This window comes from Tamandua tetradactyla, chromosome 2 (genome assembly GCF_023851605.1).
Source record: "Tamandua tetradactyla isolate mTamTet1 chromosome 2, mTamTet1.pri, whole genome shotgun sequence".
In the NCBI taxonomy this organism is placed as follows: domain Eukaryota; kingdom Metazoa; phylum Chordata; class Mammalia; order Pilosa; family Myrmecophagidae; genus Tamandua; species Tamandua tetradactyla.
The window spans coordinates 193585025-193606831 of record NC_135328.1 but is presented as its reverse complement, the minus strand read 5'-3'; the positions used below and the strand labels follow the sequence as shown (position 1 = coordinate 193606831).

Genomic DNA, 21807 nt, shown 5'->3' with positions numbered 1-21807 from the left:
CTTTTCAAATCTCTAGACCTTAAAAGTGTACAATTCAGTGGCATTAATTATATTTACAATATGGTGACCATCTTCTGTTACTAAAACTTTTTCATCACCCAAAATAGAAACTCTGTACCCATTAAGCAATAATTCCCCATTCTACTTCCTCCAAGCTTGGTAACTTCTAGTCTACTTTCTGTCTTTATGAATTTGCTTATTCTATTTATTTTATATAATTAGAATCATACAGTATTTTCCTTTTGTGTCTGGCTTATGTGACTTAGCAATATGTTTTTAAGGTTCATCCATGTTGTATCGCGTACCAGACCTTCATTTCTTTTTATGTCTGAGTAGTATTCCATTGTATGGATAGATGACATTTTGTTTTTCCATTCACTTGTTGATGAACACTTGGCTTCTTTCCATCTTTTGGCTAATGTAAATAATGCTGCTATGAACATCAGTGTAGAAGTGTCTGAGTCCCTGCTTTCAGTTTTTTTGTTTTGTTTTGTTTTGGTATATACCTAGGAGTGAAATTGCCAAATAATGTGGTAATTTTTATTTAGTTTTTCTTTTGTTTTGATTTTGTTTTATTAGAGTAGCTGTAGATTTACAGAAAAATAATGCAAAAAAGTGCAGTTTCTATATACTCCCATGATACATGTAGTTTTTCCTATTAACATTGTGCATTGGTGTGGTACCTTTGTTACAACTGATGAAACATTATTGTAATTAACTGTAGCCCATGGTTTACATTAGATATAAGCTTTGTGTTGCAGTCTTTCTTTCCTTTTTATGTAATTTTTTTAAGTAGGAACTGTTAGGTTTACAAGAAAAAAACATGCAAAAAGTACCAAGTTCCATATATACCCCATATTATTAACACTATGCATTAGTGTGGTAACTTTGTTACAAATGATGAAACAATATTATTATAACTGTAGTATTAACTATAGTTCCTGGTTTATATTAGAGTTAACAGTACAGTCCTATGGTTTTTAAAAAATTTTTTTATTAATTAAAAAAAATTACAGTAAAGAAACACAAACATTCCCAATATGTGATCATTCCATTCTACGTATATAATCAGTAATTCACAATATCTCACATAGCTGCAGATTCATCATCATGATCATTTCTTAGAACATTTGCATCAATTCAGGAAAAGAAACAAAAAGACAACAGAAAAATAAAACAAAAACAGAAAAAAAAACATACACACCATACCCCTTACTCCTCCCTTTCATTGATCACTAGCATTTCAAACTAAGTTTATTTTAACATTTGTTCCCCCTATTATTTATTTTATTCTATATGTTCTACTCATGTGTTGGCAAGGTAGATAAAAGGAACATAAAACACAAGGTTTTCATAATTACACAGTCACACTGTTAAAGCTACACCATTATACAATCATCATCAAGGAACATGGCTACTGCAACACAGTTCTACACTTTCAGGCAGTTCCCCTCCAACCTCTCCATTTCCTCTTAGGTGACAAGGTGATATCTACTTAATGCATAAGAATAACCTCCAGGATAACCTCTCAACTCTGTTTGGAATCTCTCAGCCATTGACATTTTGTCTCATTTCACTCTTCCCCCTTTTGGTCGATAGGATTTTCTCAATCCCTTGATGCTGGGTCTCAGCTCATTCTAGGGTGTTTCTCAATCCCTTGATGCTGAGTCCAAGTTCATTCTAGGATTTCTGTCCCACGTTGCCAGGAAGGTCCACACCCCTGGGAGTCATGTCCCACGTAGACAGGGGGAGGGTGGTGAGTTTGCTTGTCATGTTGGCTGGAGAGAGAGGCCACATCTGAGCAACAAAAGAGATTTTCTTGGGGGTGATTCTTAGGCCTAATTTTAAGTAGACTTGACCTATCCTTTGTGGGGTTAAGTTTCATATGAACAACCCCCAAGACTGGGAGCTCAGCCTATAGCTTTGGTTATCTACGCTGCTTGTGAGAATATCAAGAATTCAGCTTGGGGAGGTTGAATTTTCCCCCATTCTCATCATTCCCCAAAGGGGACTTTGCAAATACTTTTCCGCTCACTGATCAAATCACTCTGGGATTCATTGGGGCATCACTCTGGACAAACCAACAAAATCTCATGTCTTACCCAAGGTTCCATATACTTATGTTGTTCAACCAAGCTATCTACATACGTTATATTAGGAAATGCACTAGTCAAAATATAAATTTTGTACCAAATAAACATTTTTTGCTTTAGTCTCACACATAAGTTGAGATTTTAAAATATTAATTACCATCTATTTTCAGCACCCTGCGATAATGACATTCCTTTGTTCTTCCTCATGCAAAAACATTTTTTAAATTTGTACATTTAGTCACTGTCATTATACACTCTAAGCACTCCTAGATTATACCATCTCAATCTTTGTCATCTATCTTTCTTTCTGATTTCATTTGTGCCTCCAGCCCTCCTCCCTCTATCATTCTCACATTCAGCTTCATTCAGTGTTTTAACAATTGTATTACAGTTAGGTAGTATTGTGCTGTCCATTTCTGAGTTTTTACATTCAGTCCTGTTGCACAATCTGTATCCATTCAGCTCCAATTACCCAATGTCTTACCCTATGTCGATCTCCTGATGGTCTCTGTTACCAACGAAATATTCCAAGTTTATTCACTAATGTCAGTTCATATCAGTGAGACCATACAGTATGTGTCCTTTTGTTTCTGGCTAATCCCACTCAGCATAATGTCCTTAAGGTCCATCCATGTTGTTACATACTTCATAACTTAATTCTGTCTTACAGCTGCATAATATTCCATCGTATGTATATACCACAGTTTGTTTAGCCACCCGTCTGTTGATGGACATTTTGGCTGTTTCCATCTCTTGGTAATTGTAAATAATGCTGCTATAAACATTGGTGTGCAAATGTCCATTTGTGTCCTTGCTCTCATGTCCTTTGAGTACAGACAGCATATGGATGGGTCCCGTTCCCTAATCCATTCTGCCAGTCCATGTCCCCCGATTGGGAAGCTTAATCCATCAACATCAGTGTTCTTACTGCCTGGGCTTTTTGCCTTTTGGCTTTTATATGTCCTTCTAATTTTCCTTCTTTTTACCTTTACTCATGGTCTTCCTTTCTACACTCTCCTCCACACCTCTCTCTTCTGCCTTCATATCTGTCTCTAGTGCCCCCTTTAGTATTTGTTGCAGAGCTGGGCTCTTGGTCACAAATTCTCTCAGTGATTTTTTTGTCTGAAAATGTTTTAATTTCTCCCTCATTTTTTTTTTTAAATCAATGCTTTATTTATTTATTTATTTATTTATTTTTTTACATGGGCAGGCACCGGGAAACGAACCCGGGTCCTTGGACATAGCAGGCAAGCACTTTTACCTGCTGAGCCACCGTGGCCCTCTCCCTCATTTTTGAAGGACAATTGTGCTGGATATAGAATTCTTGGTTGGCAGTTTTTCTCTTTTAATAATTTAAATATATCATCCCACTGTCTTCTTGCCTCCATGGTTTCTGTTGAGAAATCTATGCATAGTCTTATTGGGCTTCCCTTGTATGTGATTGATTGCTTTTCTCTTGCTGCTTTCAAGATTCTCTCTTTCTCTTTGACTTCTGACATTCTGATTAGTAAATGTCTTGGAGTACATCTATTTGGATCTATTCTCTTTGGGGTACGCTGTACTTCTTGGATCTGATATTTTAAGTCCTTCATAAGAGTTGAGAAATTTTCCGTGATAATTTCCTCCATTAGTTTTTCTCCTCCTTTTCCCTTCTCTTCTCCTTCTGGGACACCCACAACACATATATTCGTGCGCTTCATATTGTCCTTCAATTCTCTTAGTCCCTGCTCATATTTTCCCATTTTTTCCCTATATTTTCTTTTTCTTGCTGGATTTCAGATGTTCCGTCCTCCAGTTCAGAAATCCTATGTTCTGTCTCTCAAAATCTACCATTGTAGATTTCCATTGTTTTTTTCATCTCTTCTACCATGCCTTTCATTCCCATAAGTTCTGTGATTTGTTTTTTCAGACTTTCGATTTCTTCTTTTTGTTCATTCCTTGCCCTCTTTATATCCTCCCTCAATTCATTGATTTGGTTTTTGATGAGCTCTGTTCGTATATTCTGAATTAAATGTTTCAGCTCCTGTATGTCATTTGAATTGTTGGTTTGTTCCTTTGACTGAGCCATATCTTCAATTTTCCTAGTGTGATTTGTTATTTTTTGCCGGCATCTAGGCATTTAATTACCTTAATTAGTTTATTCTGGAGATTGCTTGCACTTCTTTTACCTAGGGTTTTCTTTCTGGATGAATTTGTTGTCTCTCTGTTCTTTGACATTCAGTTCAGCTTTTTCTGAACCTCTAGCTTAGGTTTTGTTTAACATAGGAGAATTTTTCAATTGTTGTTTTCTTGTTTCTTGCCCTGCTTGTATGGTGCCTTCCCCCCCCCAACCCTGAGGAGGGTCTACAGAGATATTATAGACCCCAGCTGGATTTTCCCAGACCAAACTGGCCTCCTATGAGGATGGAAGATTCATCTGCATCAGTTTTCCCTGAGGGTGAGACTCAACAGGTTGAAAGACTTTCCTGTGAAGTCTCTGGGCTCTGTTTTTCTTATCTTGCCCAGTATGTGGTGCTTGTCTGCCTGCAGGTCCCACCAGTATAAGATGATGCGGTACCTTTAACTTTGGCCAGGGCGTGGTGGAGACAGAGGAGAGGTTATAGGCTGGTTTTAATGGCTTCAAATTACCAAGCCCTGGTGTCTGAGTACCTTGAGAGAGGGATTTCACCTGAGTTGGGCTTCACCCCTCCCCTGGGGAAGGCACAGGTTCCAGACAAGCCCTCAAAATGAGTTTGTTTCTGCCTATGCCTGGGGCAGTTGCAGCCCGAGGAGCCCTGCCGCTGTAGCCAAAGGCAGTCAAGCCTTTGTAGAAAAACAGCCACAAAAACCTCTGTTTCCTTCTCTTTTTTTTCCTTTTTCCGTCAGCCCTGCCCCCTTGGCGCTGGGCAAAAATGAGCGACCTCTGCTTGACCAGGTTCGCCTGAGCCGGGGGCCTATTTTTAGTAGTCAGAATTTGTTAATTAATTCCACAATCAGCGTCTGGTTGGGCTCAGCCCCTGCTGCTGGTAAAGTCTCTTTCCTTTTCCCTCTGGGAAGCTGCCTGTGGGGGAGGGGTGCTGGCCACCACTGCTTGGGGAACTCATGGTTCTGGAGGGGCTCACAGCTGGTCCAGCTGGTCCAGACTGGGGTATGCTGTGTGTCCGGTCACTGATGTGGCCCCAGGAGCTGTTCTGTACTGTTTCTTGTTATTTACTAGTTGTTCTGGAAGATGAACTAAAACGCGCACGTTGTTAAGCCGCCATCTTGGCCCGGAAGTCTCTCCTATGGTTTAAAAAATTTTTTTTATTCTGGTAACATGTACAACCCAAAATTTCCCCTTTTAACCACATTCAAATATATAATTAAGTGGTGTTAATTACTTTCACAATGATGTGCTACTGTCACCACCATCCATTACCAAGACTTCCATTTTCCCAAATAGAAATTCTGTTCTTTTTCATGTGATCTTTTTCCTTCTCTGGGTCTGCCTCTCTATTGAACACGAATCTTTGACCCTGTTCTCCCATTGTGTTTCTTGCAGTCGTCCCCCTTTTTTTTTTCTGGGCTGTGGCTCTAGCATCCCTTTCTCAGAGTACAAATATTATCTCAGTATTCGTCCAAAGGTAGATGGCTTCTGGGAGTCAGTGCTGAAAGAAGCTCCTTAGACTTCTCAAAAAATTCACAGTTTTAAGGGCTTGTATTACCTCTCGCTGCATACTGAAGGAGACATATTGAGGTCTTTTCCATACAATTTCACCCTCCCTGGTCTCTCCCTCAAATTCTGTCTCCACATACCTTATCTCTCTCAGAATCTACATCCTTACTTTTTTCATCTAATCACTTCTGTTTATGTAATCAAGAATCCTGTGCTCATCCTTGCCATGGTTGCTAATTTTGTATATTCCCAGGCTTCTTATTCATTGCCTTCTGTTTGTTCTTTTTTTAAAAAGTGTTGTTATTAAATATTGAATAGATATGAAGAAATTTTTATAAAATATATGTAAGGTATAAAGAATCATTAATTCTTAGTTAATATTTAAAATATTAATCATTAACACTATCTAGTTTAAGAAAAAGAACATTCCCATTACTTCTCATGGCTCTATATGTCCTTCTCTGGTCCCATATTCTTTTTTCTTCCCTAGAGTTAACCTCTGCCCTGAATTTTGGGTTATTTTCTTGCTTTTCTTTATAGTTGTGCTAGTTTGAAAGAATTATGTACCCTAGAAAACCCATGTTTTAATCCTGATGCATTTTGTAGAGGTAGCCCTTTCTTTCAATCCCTATCCAGCACTTAGGTTTGGAAACCTGATTAGATTATCTTCACAGAGATGTGACTCGCCCAGTTGTGGGTGATTAGAGGGAGATGTGACTCCACCCATTCCTTGTTGGTCTTGAATAGTTTGCTGGAATTCTTTAAAAGAGGAAGCATTTTGGAAAAAGCTTCAGAGCCACAAGAAAGCCATCAGAACCATGAGAGCCATCCAGCCAGAGACCTTTGGAGATGAAGAAGGAAAACACCCCCAGGGGAGCTTCATGAAACAAGAAGCCTGGAGAGAAAGCTAGCAGATGTTGTCATGTTCTCCGTGTGCCTTTCCAGTAGAGAGAGAAACCCTGAACATCATCTGCCTTTGTGAACCAAGGTGTGTTTCTTTGGATTCCTTAGATTGGACATTTCTGTATCCTTGCTTTAATTTGGACATTTTCATGGCTTTAGAACTGTAAACTTGCAACTTAATAAATTCCCCTTTTAAAAAGCTGCTCCAGTTAGGCCTAAGAGTTACCCCCAGAGAACCTCTTTTGTTGCTCAGATGTGGCCTCTCTCTCTCTCAGCCATCACGGCAAGCGACCTCACTGCCCTCCCCCTCTCTACATGGGACATGATTCCCAGGGGTGTAAACCTCCCTGGCAACATGGGACAGAAATCCTAGAATGAGCTGCGACTCAGCATCAAAGGATTTAGAAAACCTTCTTGACCAAAAGGGGGAAGAGAGAAATATGACAAAATAAAGTGTCAGTGGCTGAGAGATTTCATACAGAGTTGAGAGGTTATCTTGGAGGTTATTCTTATGCATTATATAGATATCCTCTTTTCAGTTTATGGTGTATTAGAGTAGCTAGAGGGAAGTGCCTGAAACTGTAGAACTGTGTTCCAGTACCTATGTTCTTGAGGATGCTTTCTCAGTGTGACTGTTTGATTGTGAAAACCTTGTGTCTGGTACTCCTTTTATCTGTAGTATGGACAGATGAGTAAAAAATATAGATAAGAAATAAACAATAGGGGAACAAAAGTTAAAATAAATTGGGTAGATTCAAATACTAGTGGTCAGTGAAAGGAAGTGAAAAGGGGTATGGCATGTATGAGTTTTTTCTTTTTTCTTTCTTTTGCTGGAGAGATGCAAATGTACAAAAAAAATGATCATGGTGATGAATACACAACTATGTGATGATATTGTGTGCCATTGATTGTAACCATGTCAAGAATGTTTGTATGTTAAGAATGTTTGTATGTTTGTTTGTTGTTTATAATAAAAATAAAAAAGAAAATGAAAAAATAAAAAATAAGCTATTCTGTTTGTGGTGTATCGTATTCCATCCAGCAGCTAGCAAATTTGAACAGTAGTTTTACCAATTTCCATTTTTGAACTATGCAATTTTTTAGTTTTACATGTTTTGCACTTTATATAAATGGAGCCATAGAGCATTTATTATGTGACTTGGTTTCTTTGCTCAGCATGTTTCTGAGATCCATATACGTGTGGATGCAGGAAGCTGTATCTTCACAATATTTCATTGAATGAATATATGACAATTTGAGCATTGTGCTATTGAGCATTTGGTTTAGTTCTAGTTTTTGGATGTTATAAATACTGCTGCTGGAAACATTTTTTTAATTGTATAATATAACACATATATAAAAAAACAATAAATTTCCAAGTATAATTTAACAAGTAATTATAGAACAATTTTTTTATTTAAAAATTTTTTTAAGAAATATAACAAACACAAACATTCTTAACTTATGATCATTCCATTCTACATATATAATTAGTAATTCACAATATCATCACATAGTTGCATATTCATCATCATCATGATCATTTCTTAGAACATTTGCATCAATTCAGAAAAAGAAATAAAATGAAAACAGAAAAAAAAATTCATATATACCATACCCCTTACCCTTCCCTTTTATTGATTACTAGGATTTCGATCTAAATTTATTTTAATGGTTGTTCCCCCTATTATTTATTCTTATTCCGTATGTTTTACTCATCTGTTGATAAGGTAGACAAAAGGAGCATCAGACACAAGGTTTTCACACACAGTCACATTGCAAAAGCTATATCATTATACAATCATCTTCAAGAAATGTGGCTACTGGAACACAGCTCTACATTTTCAGGCAATTCCCTCCAGCCTCTCCACTACATCTTGAATAACAAGGTGATATCTACTTAATGCGTAAGAATAACCTCCAGGAAAACCTCTCCACTCTGTTTGGAATCTCTCAGCCATTGACACCTTGTCTCATTTCACTCTTCCCCCTTTTGGTCAAGAAGGTTTTCTCAATCCCTTTCAGCAATCCCTTGATGCTGAGTCTCAGCTCATTCTAGGATTTCTGTCCCACGTTGCCAGGAAGGTCCACACCCCTGGGAGTCATGTCCCACGAAGACAGGGGCAGGGCAGTGAGTTTGCTTGTCGTCTTGGCTGGAGAGAGAGGACACATCTGAGCAACAAAAGAGGTTTTCTTGGGGGTGACTCTTAGGCCTAATTTTAAGTAGACTTGACCTATCCTTTGTGGTGTTAAGTTTCATATGAACAAACCCCAAGACTGGGGGTTCAGACTGTTGCTTTGGTTGTCCCCACTGCTTGTGAGAATATCAAGAATTCAACTTGGGGAAGTTGAATTTTCCCCTTTTCTCACCATTCCCTGAAGGGGACTTTGCAAATACTTTTTTATTCACTGTTCAAATCACTCTGGGATTTATCAGGGCATTACTCTGGACAAACCCAACAAAATCTCATGTAGAATAAATTTTAAAGTTTGGATGGGTTACAGTTCCATGATTCTTTGTTTTTTCTTTTAACTTCTCCGAGACACTGGATGCCAATAGAAGTATCAGTATAATGATTCAGCAGTCATACTCATTTGAAAAATCCTGTCTTCTCTGGTATTGCTCCTCTTTAAATAACATGTACATAAAAGCAATCAATTTCAAAGTACATCACAACAATTAGTTGTAGAACAGATTTCAGAGTATAGTATTGGTTACAATCTACAATTTTAGGTTTTTACTTCTAATTGCCCTAAGGTACTGGAGGCTGAAAGAAATATCAGCATAATGATTGAACACTCCTAGTCATTTGTGAAACCCGACTTTCTCTGTATAACTCCATCATCACCCTTGGTCTTTCTCCCACTTTTTAAGGGTATTTGGGCTATGCCCATCCTAACTTTTTCATGATGGAGGGGGCTGTCAATAATATGGGATAGGGGAATAGAACTAGTTGGTGTTCTTGAAAGGCTGCTTCTCTGCATTTCAGGACTTATCTGGTCCAGGAACCCATCTGGAGGTTGTAGGTTTTGGAAAGTTACCCTAGTGCATGGAACCTTTATAGAATCTTGTATAATACCCTAGGTATTCTTTAGGATTGGCAGGAATGGTTTTGGTTGAGGTTTGGCAAGTTATGATAGGTAGCAATGTCTAACTGAAGCATCCGTAAGATGACCTCCAGTGTAGCCTCTCACTCTATTTGAACTCTCTCAGCCACTGATACCTTATTTATTACACTTCTTTTCCCTCTTTTGGTCAGGATGACATTGTTGATCTCACAGTGGACTCATCTGTGAAGGCTGGACTCATCCCTGGGAGTCATCTCCCATGCCACCAGGGAGACTTTCACCCCTGGATGCCATGTCCCACATAGGGGGAAGGGCAATAGTTTCATTTGCAGAGTTGGGCTTAGAGAGAGAGAAGCCACATCTGAGCAACAAAAGAGGTCCTCTGGAAGTAAAATTTAGGCATACCTATAGGTAGGCTAAACTTCTCTGCCATATGTTTAAACTTGCTGTGAACATTTTTGAACATGTTTCTTGAAGCACATATGCTAGAGTTTCATTAGGGAATATACTAGGAGTGGAATTGCTGGGTTAAGACATATGCACATCTTTACCCTTGTTAGATAATGCCAAATTGCTTTGTGATTGCTAGCAATGTAGAAGTGTAATTGCTCTAAGTCCTTTATTTGTTTTTCCCTTGTTACTAATGAGATTATCTTTTCATTTGTTTATCAGATTGTCACATTTCCCTTTTGAAGTACCTACTCAAGCCTTTTGATGTTTTCTATTTGGTTGTATTTTTTTAATTGGACTGCAGAGGGACAGAAATGGATTTATCATTATCCTTGGTTCATAAACGTAATTAGTTCATACCTGGCCTTTGTTTTTTGTTTTTATTTTATTGTTTATTCATGTATGTACTTAAACATGTTTTAATAATGCAATGAACACTCATATTCCCACAACCCTAATCACTCCTCTACATTTTATCAATCTCTTGATTTTTAGAAAATATTGTGTGTGTTTATGCCTAAATGGTATAGAACATTCATTTACTATTGTTTTTGAACTTTATAAAAGAGTATCAGTAAGGTATCAATGGCTAAGAAAGTTCAAATAGAATTGAGAGGCTATTGTGGAGACTATTCTTATGCAAGTTTCAGCTACATATTGCTGATAAGAAAAGGCAGAAGGAGGAGGTCTGGAGAAGAATGTAGAAATGAAGACTGTCAGTAAAGGTAAAAGGAGAAAGGAAAAATAGAAAAAAAGGAGAAAAATTAGATGTGACATATAAAATGAAAAAACAAAATGTGAAGAAAGTACTGCCTTTACATTGATAACACTAAATGTTAATGAGTTAAATTCCCCCATCAAAAGACATAGACTGGCAGAATGGATTAAGTAACAAGACCCATCTATATGCTGTCTACAGAAGACTCATTTTAGACTCAAAGACAAAAATAGGTTGAAAGTGAAAGGTTGGGAAAAAGGTATGTCATGCAGGCAACAATCAGAAAGGAGCATGAGTAGCTATACTAATATGTAACAAACTAGACTTCAAATATAAAACAAAAGAGAAAGAAGGACACTATGTATTAATAAAGGAACAATTCAACAAAAGATATAATAATCATAAATATTTATGCAACAAGCCAGAGTGCTCAAAAGTACATGAAATAAACACTGAAAACACTGAAGGGAAAAATAGACACCTTGTGGAGAAATGTCTACCATAATAGTTGGAGATTTCAATTCCCTACTCTCATCAATGGATAGAACATCTAGAGAGAGGATCAATAAAGAAACATAATTTGAATAGTACAATAAATGAACTAGACTTAACAGACATTTACAAAACATTGCACCCCACAAAGCAGGATATACATTTTTCTCAATTGCGTATGGATTGTTCTCAAAGATAGACCAAATGCTGGGTCACAAAATAAGTCTCAATAAATTTAAAAAGATTGGAATCATATAAAGCACTTCCTTGGGTCATAATGGAATCAAGTTGGAAATCAATAACTGGCAGAGGGCCAGAAAATTCACAAAGATATGGAGGCTAAACAACACACTCTTAAACAACCAGAGGGCCAAGGAAGAAGAAATTACAAGAGAAATCAGTAAATATCTTGAAGCAAATGAAAATGAAAATACAACATATCAAAATTTACGGGATGGATTTTGACAATAAATCCATAAGGAAAGCCTTCATAGCTTTCTGTTTCTCAGCACTCAAAACTACACTCTCACTTCCGGAGAACATGGCGGCTTAGTAAGACGCGCGGGTCTTAGTTCCTCCTCCAGAAAAGCAACTAAAGAAACAGTAACAATACGAAACAGCTCCCGGAGTCACGACAGAGACCAAAAAGACAGCGTACCCCATTCTGGAACAGCTGAACGGGCAGGGAGAATCTGCTGCGGTGAGATACCCGAGGGGCGCGCGTTTTCCCGGCCGGGGCGGCTGGCGACTGGGGTCCCCTCCACGCACGTGGCTCCCCGGTCTGACTGGGAACGTTGGATAGCGGGGCCCTCCCATCACGCTTGGCGTTTTGGGCCAGCTGGGCAATTAGGACCGGCACTCTCCCAAGCCGCGGCGGCCAGCGACCCCCACCTCCACGCGCGGTTTCCCGGGCCGACTGCCGTGCAGACAGACGAGCGCCACGAGCGCCACCTACTGGGCAGGAAAAGAAAAACAGAGCCCAGAGATTTCACAGAAAAAGCTTTCAACCAGCTGGGTCCCACACCCAGGGAAATCTGATCAAATGCCCAGACACCAGCAGAAAATAATGGATGACGCTCGGAAAATTGAAGATATGGCCCAGTCAAAGGAACAAACCAATAGTTCAAATGAGATACAGGAGCTGAGACAACTAATGCTGAATATACGAACAGAAATGGAAAAACTCTTCAAAAACCAAATCAATAAATTGAGGGAGGACATGAAGAAGACATGGGCTGAACAAAAAGAAGAAATAGAAAATCTGAAAAAACAAATCACAGAACTTATGGGAGTGAAGGACAAAGAAGAAAAAATGGAAAAAACAATGGATACCTACAATGGTAGATCTAAAGAGACAGAAGCTACAATTAGTGAACTGGAGGATGGAACATCTGAATTCCAAAAAGAAACAGAAACTATAGGGAAAAGAATGGAAAAACTTGAGCAGGGGATCAGGGAACTGAATGACAATATGAAGCGCACAAATATACATGTTGTGGGTGTCCCAGAAGGAGAAGAGAAGGGAAAAGGAGGAGAAAAACTAATGGAAGAAATTATCACTGAAAATTTCCCAACTCTTATGAAAGACCTAAATTTGCAGATCCAAGAAGTGCAGCGCACTCCAAAGAGAATAGACCCAAATCGGCGTTCTCCAAGACACTTACTAGTTAGAATGTCAGAGGTCAAAGAGAAAGAGAGGATCTTGAAAGCAGCAAGAGAAAAACAATCCGTCACATACAAGGGAAACCCAATAAGACTATGTGTAGATTTCTCAGCAGAAACCATGGAAGCTAGAAGACAGTGGGATGATATATTTAAATTACTAAAAGAGAAAAACTGCCAACCAAGACTCCTATATCCAGCAAAATTGTCCTTCAAAAATGAAGGAGAAATTAAAACATTTATAGACAAAAAGTCACTGAGAGAATTTGTGACCAAGAGACCAGCTCTGCAAGAAATACTAAAGGGAGCACTAGAGTCAGATACGAAAAGACAGAAGAGAGAGGTATGGAGTAAAGTGTAGAAAGAAGGAAAATCAGATATGATATATATAATACAAAAGCCAAAATGGTAGAGGAAAATATTATCCAAACAGTAATAATACTAAAAGTTAATGGACTGAATTTCCCAATCAAAAGACATAGAATGGCAGAATGGATTACGACCCAGCAATACCACTGCTAGGTATCTACTCAAAGGACTTAAGGGCAAAGACACAGACGGACATTTGCACACCAGTGTTTATAGCAGCATTATCTACAATTGCAAAGAGATGGAAACAGCCAAAATGTTCATCAACAGACGAGTGGCTAAACAAACTGTGGCGTATACCTACGATGGAATATTATGCAGCTTTAAGACAGACTAAACTTATGAAGCATGTAATAACATGGATGGACCTAGAGAACATTATGCTGAGTGAGTCTAGCCCAAAACTAAAGGACAAATACTGTAAGGTCCCACTGATGTGAACCGACATTCGAGAATCAGCTTGGAATATATCATTGGTAACAGAGACCAGCAGGAGTTAGGAACAGGGTAAGATAATGGGTAATTGGAGCTGAAGGGATACAGACTGTGCAACAGGACTAGATACAAAAACTCAAAAATGGACAGCACAATAATACCTAAGTGTAATGTAACTAGGTTGGAACACTGAATGAAGCTGCACCTGAAATATGGTTTTTTGTTTGTTTGTTTGTGTGTTTGTATCTTTTGTTTTTTTCTTTTTCCTTTTTATATATATATATATATATATATATATATATATATATATTATTAGTATTATTATTTTAATTCTCTTCTCTATATTAACATTCTATATCTTTTTCTGCTGTTTTGCTAGTTCTTTTCCTAAATCGATGCAAATGTACTAAGAAATGATCATACATCTATGTGATGATACTAAGAATTACTGAGTGCATTTGTAGAATGGAATGATTTCTAAATGTTGTGTTAATTTCTTTTCTTTTTTTTGATTAATAAAAAAATTTTAAAAAAAATTTAAAAAAAAACTACACTCTCCTAAAAAAAAAAAACCAAACCAAAACTACACAAAAAAAAAAAAAAAAAAAAAATTTATGGGATGTAGCAAAGGCAGTGTGACGAGGGAACTTTATTGCCTTAAATGCTTATATTTAAAAAGACGAAAGAGGGCAGGCTATGGTGGCTCAGCAAGCAGAGTTCTTGCTGGAGACCTGAGTTCATTTCTTGGTGTCTGCCCATGTAAAAACAAACATACAAAAAACAAAAAAAAACAAATATGAAAGAGCGAAAACCAAGATATTAACTGTTCACTTGGAAGAACTAGAGAAAGAACAGCAAACAGACCCCAAGGCAAACAAAAGGAAAGTAATAACGAAGATTAGAGCAGAAATAAACAAAATTGAGAACATTGAAACAATCGAGAAAATCAACAAAACTTGTAGCTGGTTCTTTGAGAAAATCAGTACAATCGAGAAAATCAACAAAACCTGTAGCTGGTTCTTTGAGAAAATCAGTAAAATCCATGGGTCCTTAGCTAGGTTTTCAAAAGAAAAAGAGAGAAGTTGCAAATAAAATCAGAAATGAAAGAGGAGACATAACCACAGACCCCACAGAAATAAAGGGGGTAATGAGAGGATACTATGAACAACTATATGCTAATAAGTGAGACAATGTAGATGAAATGGACAGCTTCCTTGAAAGGCATGAACAACCAATGTTGACTGGAGAAGAAATAGACAATTTCAGCAAACCAATCACAAAAGTAAAGAGATTGAATCAGTCATCAAGAAGCTCCCAAACCAAAAAAGCCCACTACCAGATGGCTTCACATGTGAATGCTACCAAGCAATCAAGAAAGAAGTAGTACCAATCCTTCTCAGACTCTTCAAAAAAATTTAAGAGGAAGAAAATCTACCTAATTCATTTTATGAAGCCAACATCACCCTAATACAAAAGCCAGACAAAGATACTACAAGAAAAGAAAACTACAGACCAGTCTCTCTAATGAATATAGATGCAGAAATCCTGAACAAAATTCTTGCAAATTGAATCCAGCACATTAAAAGAATTATATACCATGACCAAGTGGGATTTATTTCCGGTATGCAAAGATGATTCAACATAAGAAAATCAATTTATGTAGTACATCATATCAACAAATCAAAGCAGAAAAACCACATGGTCATTTCGATTGATGCAGAAAAGGTATGTGACAAAATTCAACATCATTTCTTGGTGAAAACACTTCAAAGAATAGGAATAGAAGGGAACTTCCTCAACATGATAAAGGTAATATATGAAAAACCTACAGCTAACATTATCTTCAATGGGGAAAAACTGAAAGCTTCCCCCTAAGATCAGCAACAAGACAAGGATGCTCACTGTCACTATTGTTATTCAATATCATGCTGGAAATTCTAGCTGGAGCAATTAGATAAGAAAAAGAAAACAAAAGGCATCCAGATTGGAGAGGAAAAAGTAAAACTCTCACTGTTTGCAGATGATATGATACTATATGTTGAAAACCCCCAAAAAATCTACAGCAAAGCTACTAAAGCTAGTAAGTGAGTACAGCAAAGTGGCAGGTTACAAGAGCAACACCCAAAAATCAATAATGTTTCTATACACTATTAATGAGCAATCTGAGGAGAAAATCAAGAAAAAAATTCCATTTACAATAGCAAGCAAAAGAATAAAATATTTAGGAATAAATCTAACTAAGTATACAAAAGATGTATATACAGAAAACTACAAGAAATTGCTCAAAGAAATCATGGAAGATCTAAATAAATGGAAGGGCATACCATGTTCATGGCTTGGAAGACTAAATATAGTTAAGATGTCAATTCTATTGAAATTGATACATTGTTTCAATGCAATACCAATTAAAATTCCAACATCTTATTTTGCAGAAACAGAAAAACCAATAATCAAAACTATTTTGAAGGGGAGGGTGCCCTGAATAGCTAAAAATATCTTGAGAAAGAAAAATGAAGTAGGAGGTCTCTCACTACCTGACTTTAAAATATACTATGAAGCTACAGTGGTCAAAACAGCATGGTACTGGCATAAAGACAGATACACTGACCAAAGGAATGGAATAGAGTGTTCAAATATAGACCCTCTCTTGTATGAACAATTGATCTTTGATAAGGTATTCAAGCCAGCTCACTTGGGACAGAGTGGCATCTTCAATAAATTGTGCTTGGAGAACTGGATATCCATATGTAAAAGAATGGAAGAGGATCCACATCTCACACACTGTAGAAAAATTAACTTAAAATGGATAAAAAACCTAAACATTAGAGCTAAGACCACGAAACTTTTGGAAGAAAATGGAAGGAAATATCTTATAAATCTTGTAATAAGAGGCAGTTTCCTAGACCTTACACCCAAAGCCCGAGCATTGATAACAGAAAGAAATGGGAACTCCTCAAAATTAAACACTTTTGTGCATCAAAGAACTTTGTCAAAAAAGTAAAAAAGCAGCCTACACAATGGAAGACAATATTTGGAATCAGATAAGGGTTTAGTATCCAGAATATGTAAAGAGATTTCTACAACTCAACAACAGAAAGACAACTCAATTAAAAAATGGACAAAAGACACGAACAGACACTTCTCAGAAAAGGAAATACAAATGGCTAAAAGGTATATGAAAAGATGTTCAACATCACTGGCTATTAGGGAATGCAAATCAAAATCACAATGAGATATCATCTTCTAGAATGACCATTATCAAAAAATCAGAAAACAACAAGTGCTGGAGAGGATGTGGAAAAAGAGGCACACTTATCCAGTGTTGGTGGAAATGTAAAATAGTCAAACCACTCTGGAAGTCAGTTTGGTGGTTCCTCAGGAAGCTAAGTATAGAATTGCTATATGATACAACAATCCCATTACTATTCAAAGAACCTGAAGGCAAGGACACAAATGGACATTTGCACATCAATGTTTTTAGCAGCATTATTTACAATTGCCAAGAGATGGAAACAGCCCAAACGTCCATCAGCGGATGAGTGGCTAAACAAGTTGTGGTATATACATATGATGGGACATTATGCAGGTATAAGAAAAAATAAAGTTGTGAAGCATGTTACAACATGGATGAACCTTGAGGACATTATGCTGAGTGAAATTAGCCAGAAACAAAAGCACAAATACTGTTTGGTCTCACTAATATGAACTAATATTAATGAGTGAATGTTGAGAGTTGGATATTAGGAGATATTAATAGGGTAGAGATTGGGCATTAGGTGCTGAAGGAATACAGATTGTCCAAAAGGACTGATTGTAAAAATTCAGAAATGAATAGCACAATACAACCTGATTGTATCACAATAATATAAGAATATCGAATGACGCTGAATGAGTATGATTGAGGGAAAAGGGCTGGGGGCATGTATAAAACCAGAAGGAAAGAAAGAGTATAATGACTGAGATCATATAATTTAGGAATGCCTAGAGTGGACAATGATGATGATTAAATGTACAAATAAAAAAATGTTTTTGCATGAGGGAAAACAAGTGTATGTCAACATTCCCAAGGTGTTGAAAATAGATGCTATATGGGAAAAAGTACAATCAATGCAAGCTACGATCTATAGTCAACAGTAACGTTGTAATATACTTCCACTGAATGTAACAAAGGCATTATGCCAAAACTAAATGTCAACAGGTGAGGGTCCTGGGGGCAGGATATGGATTCTTTATTGAAGAAAGGAAATGTCTTCATATAGATTATGGTGGTGAAGGCAAGTCTGTGTACTTAGGTTGGATTGTATGATGTGTGAATAAACTGTTTAAAAATGAACAGAGAGAAACAAGTGCTAGAGAAAATGTGGAGAAAGAGATGTACCTGTTCACTGTCGGTAGGGAAATAGAGGTGCAGCCCCTTGGACAGCAGTGTGGTGATTCCACAGGAGGCTAAGGGTGGGGTTGCCATAGGATCCTGAAACCCCATTGCTCAGTATATATACATGAAGGACCTGAGTGTGGGGACACGAATGGACATTTGCACACTGATGTTTATGGCAGCAGTGTTCCCGATTCACAATGGATGGACGTGGCCTAAGGGTAGAACAACTGAGGAAGTATGGTGTATACATACACTGAACTACTGAGCAGCCACAAGAAGAAATCAAGTTGTGAGGCATGCAGCTAGGTGTATGAACCTTAAGGATTGTATGTTGAATGAAATGTCAGGAATAAAAAGACAAATATCATGCCTCACTCATATGTACTAAATATAATATAAAAACTTGGTGAACTGAAGTTGAGAGCATGGGTTATCAAGTTGGGGCTAACCTGGTCGTTTCCCAGAAACTTCAGGTATTTATGTGACACCTGAGACTCAGAATTAGAGCTGTGAAGCTATGAAAGTTAGCAGAACTCCTTACAGGAACTGTTTAAAAAGTTGTGAAAGGGATCTGACTTTGAGTAGAGATGTAAATGAAGCTGATCTGGATAGGACTAAGGTAAATCAGAATACAGGGTAAAGGATGATATTTTCCATATTATAAAACTTCAACTTCTGTATGAAACCAAAGGGAGACATGTTTATATGGTACAAAATTTATGTTTTGGGTATTGTATTACCTAATTTAACTTGTAAGTTCAGTTTAGTTGAACACTATAAGTACATGAAATCTTGAATAGGGCATGAGATTTTCTTGGTTTGTCCAGGTTAGTGTAATGTTCCAATATATCCTAGAGTAATTTGGGCGGTGAATAAAGAAGTATTTGCATGGTCCTCTTGTGGCACTGGGTAGAAAGGAGGAAATATTCAACCTCCCTATTTAGAGAATTTCTGATATTCTCACAAGCAGTGGAGACAACCAAATCAATAGGCTGAGCTCTCGATCTTGGGGTTCATCCCTATGAAACTTATTCCTGCCAAGGATAGGGTAAGCCTACTTAAAATTAGGCCTAAGAGTCACCATCAGAGAACCTCTTTTGTTGCTCAGATGTGACCTCTCTCTCTAAGCCAACATGTTCTAGTTTGCTAGCTGCTGGAATGCAACATACCAGAGACAGATTGGCTTTTAATAAAAGGGGATTTATTTTGTTGGTTCTTCAGAGGAAAGGCAGCTAACTTTCCACTGAGGTTCTTTCTTACGTGGAAGGCACAGGATGGTCTCTGCTGGTCTTCTCTCCAGGTCCCTGGGTTCCGACAACTTTCCCTGGGGTGACTTCTTTCTGCATCTCCAAAGGCCTGGGCTGAGCTGCAAGTGCTGAGATGAGGAATGCTGAGCTGCTTGGCTGTGCTACCTTGCACTCTCTCATTTAAGCACCAGCCAATTAAGTCAAACATCACTCATTGCAACAGATATGCCTCCTAGCTGACTGCAGATGTAATTAGCAATAGATGAGGTTCACGTACCATTGGAATGTGTCCGCAGCAACAGAACTAGGTATGCTCACCTGGCCAAGTTGACAACTGAATCTAACTAACACACAACATGACTAGTGAACTCACTCCCCCTCCCACACACACACGTGGGACATGACTCCCAGGGGTATAAACCTCCCTGGAAACATGGAACAGAACACCTGGAATGAACCAGGACACAGCATCAAGGGATTAAAAAAGACTTCTTGACCAAAAAGGGACAGAGAAAAGTGAGACAAAATTAAGTTTCAGTGGCTGAGAGATTCCAAACAGAGTAGAGAGGTTATCCTGGAGGTTATTCTTACACATTATATAGATATCATTTTTTAGTTTATGGTGTTTTGGAATAACTAAAGGGAAATAGCTGAAACTATTGAGCTGTGTTCCAGTAGTCTTGATTCTTGAAGACAATTGTATAATGATATAGCTTTTACCTATCTGTAGTATGGATAGAAGAGTAAAAAATATGGATAAAAATATCTATATAATGGGGGGGGACAAAGATTAAAAGAGATTGGGGAGATGGAAATAATAGTGGTCAATGAGAAGGAAGGGTAAGTCATATGGTATGTATGAGTTTTTTCTTTTTTCTTTTTGTTTCTTTTTCTGAAGTGATGCATATGTTCCTAAGAATGATCATGGTGATGAATGCACAGCTATGTGATGATATTGTGAGCCACTGATTTTGCCATGTATGGAATGTTTGTTAAGATTTATCAATACAAATATTTTTTTAAAAGATGATACAATGTGATTTGATCAGTGAGTGGAAAAGTATTTGCAGAGTTCCCTTCGGGGAATGGTGAGAGGGGGAAAATTCAACTTCTGCAAGTTGAATTCTTGATATTCGCACAAGCAGTGTGGACAACCAAAGCTATAGGCTGAGACCCCAGTCTTGGGGTTTGCTCATATGAAACTTAACCCCACAAAGGATAGGTCAAGCCTACTTAAAATTAGGCCTAAGAGTTACCTGCAAGAGAACCTCTTTTGTTGCTCTGATGTGGCCTCTTTCTCCAGCCAACACAACAAGCAAACTCACTGCCCTCCCCCTGTCTTCATGGAACATGACTCCCAGGGGTGTGGACTTTCCTGGCAACGTGGGACAGAAATCCTAGAATGAGCTGAGACTCAGCATCAAGGGATTGAGAAAAATCCTAGAATGAGCTGAGATTCAGCATCAAGGAATTCAGAAAACCTTCTTGACCAAAAGGGGGAAGAGTGAAATGAGACAAGGTGTCAATGGCTGAGAGATTCCAAACAGAGTGGAGAGGTTTTCCTGGAGGTTATTCTTACGCATTAAGTAGATATCACCTTGTTATTCAAGATGTAGTGGAGAGGCTGGAGGGAATTGCCTGAAAATGTAGAGCTGTGTTCCACTAGCCATGTTTCTTAAAGATGATTGTATAATGATATAGCTTTTGCAATGTGACTGTGTGATTGTGGAAACCTTGTGTCTGATGCTCCTTTTATCTACCTTGTCAACAGATGAGTAGAACATGTGGAATGAAAATAAATAATAGGGGAAACAAATGTTAAAGTAAATTTAGATTGAAATGCTAGTGATCATGAAAGGGAGGGGTAAGGGGTATGGTTTGTATAAATTTTTTTTTCTGTTTTCATTTTATTTCTTTTTCTGAATAGATGCAAATGTTCCAAGAAATGATCATGATGATGAATATGGAACTATGTGATGATATTGTGAATTATTGATTATATATGTAGAATGGAATGATCAAAAGAGGAATGTTTGCATTTGTTTTTTTTTTTTGGTATTTAAAAAATAAAATAAATTAAAATATATATATAAACAAATAATGGGGAAGTCAAAGGTTAAAATATTTGGGTAGATGGAAATGCAAGTGGTCAATGAGAGGGAGGGGTAAGGGGTTTTGGATGTATGCGTTTTTTCTTTTTCTTTTTCTTTCTTTTTCTGGAGTAATGCAAATGTTCTAAGAAACGATCATGGTGATGAATATACAACCATGTGATGATATTGTGAGCCATTTATTGTATACCGTGTATGGAATGTTTTTATGTTAAGAATGTTTGTGTTTTTATGTTGTTTTGTCAA

At 37.5% G+C, this 21807-nt stretch overlaps 1 protein-coding gene across 3 annotated transcripts in view; it reads left to right on the top strand.

Moving 5' to 3' along the window:
- HDAC1 (histone deacetylase 1) overlaps positions 1–21807 on the top strand; it is a 62714-nt gene that overhangs the window by 13200 nt on the left and 27707 nt on the right. The window lies entirely within an intron of this gene.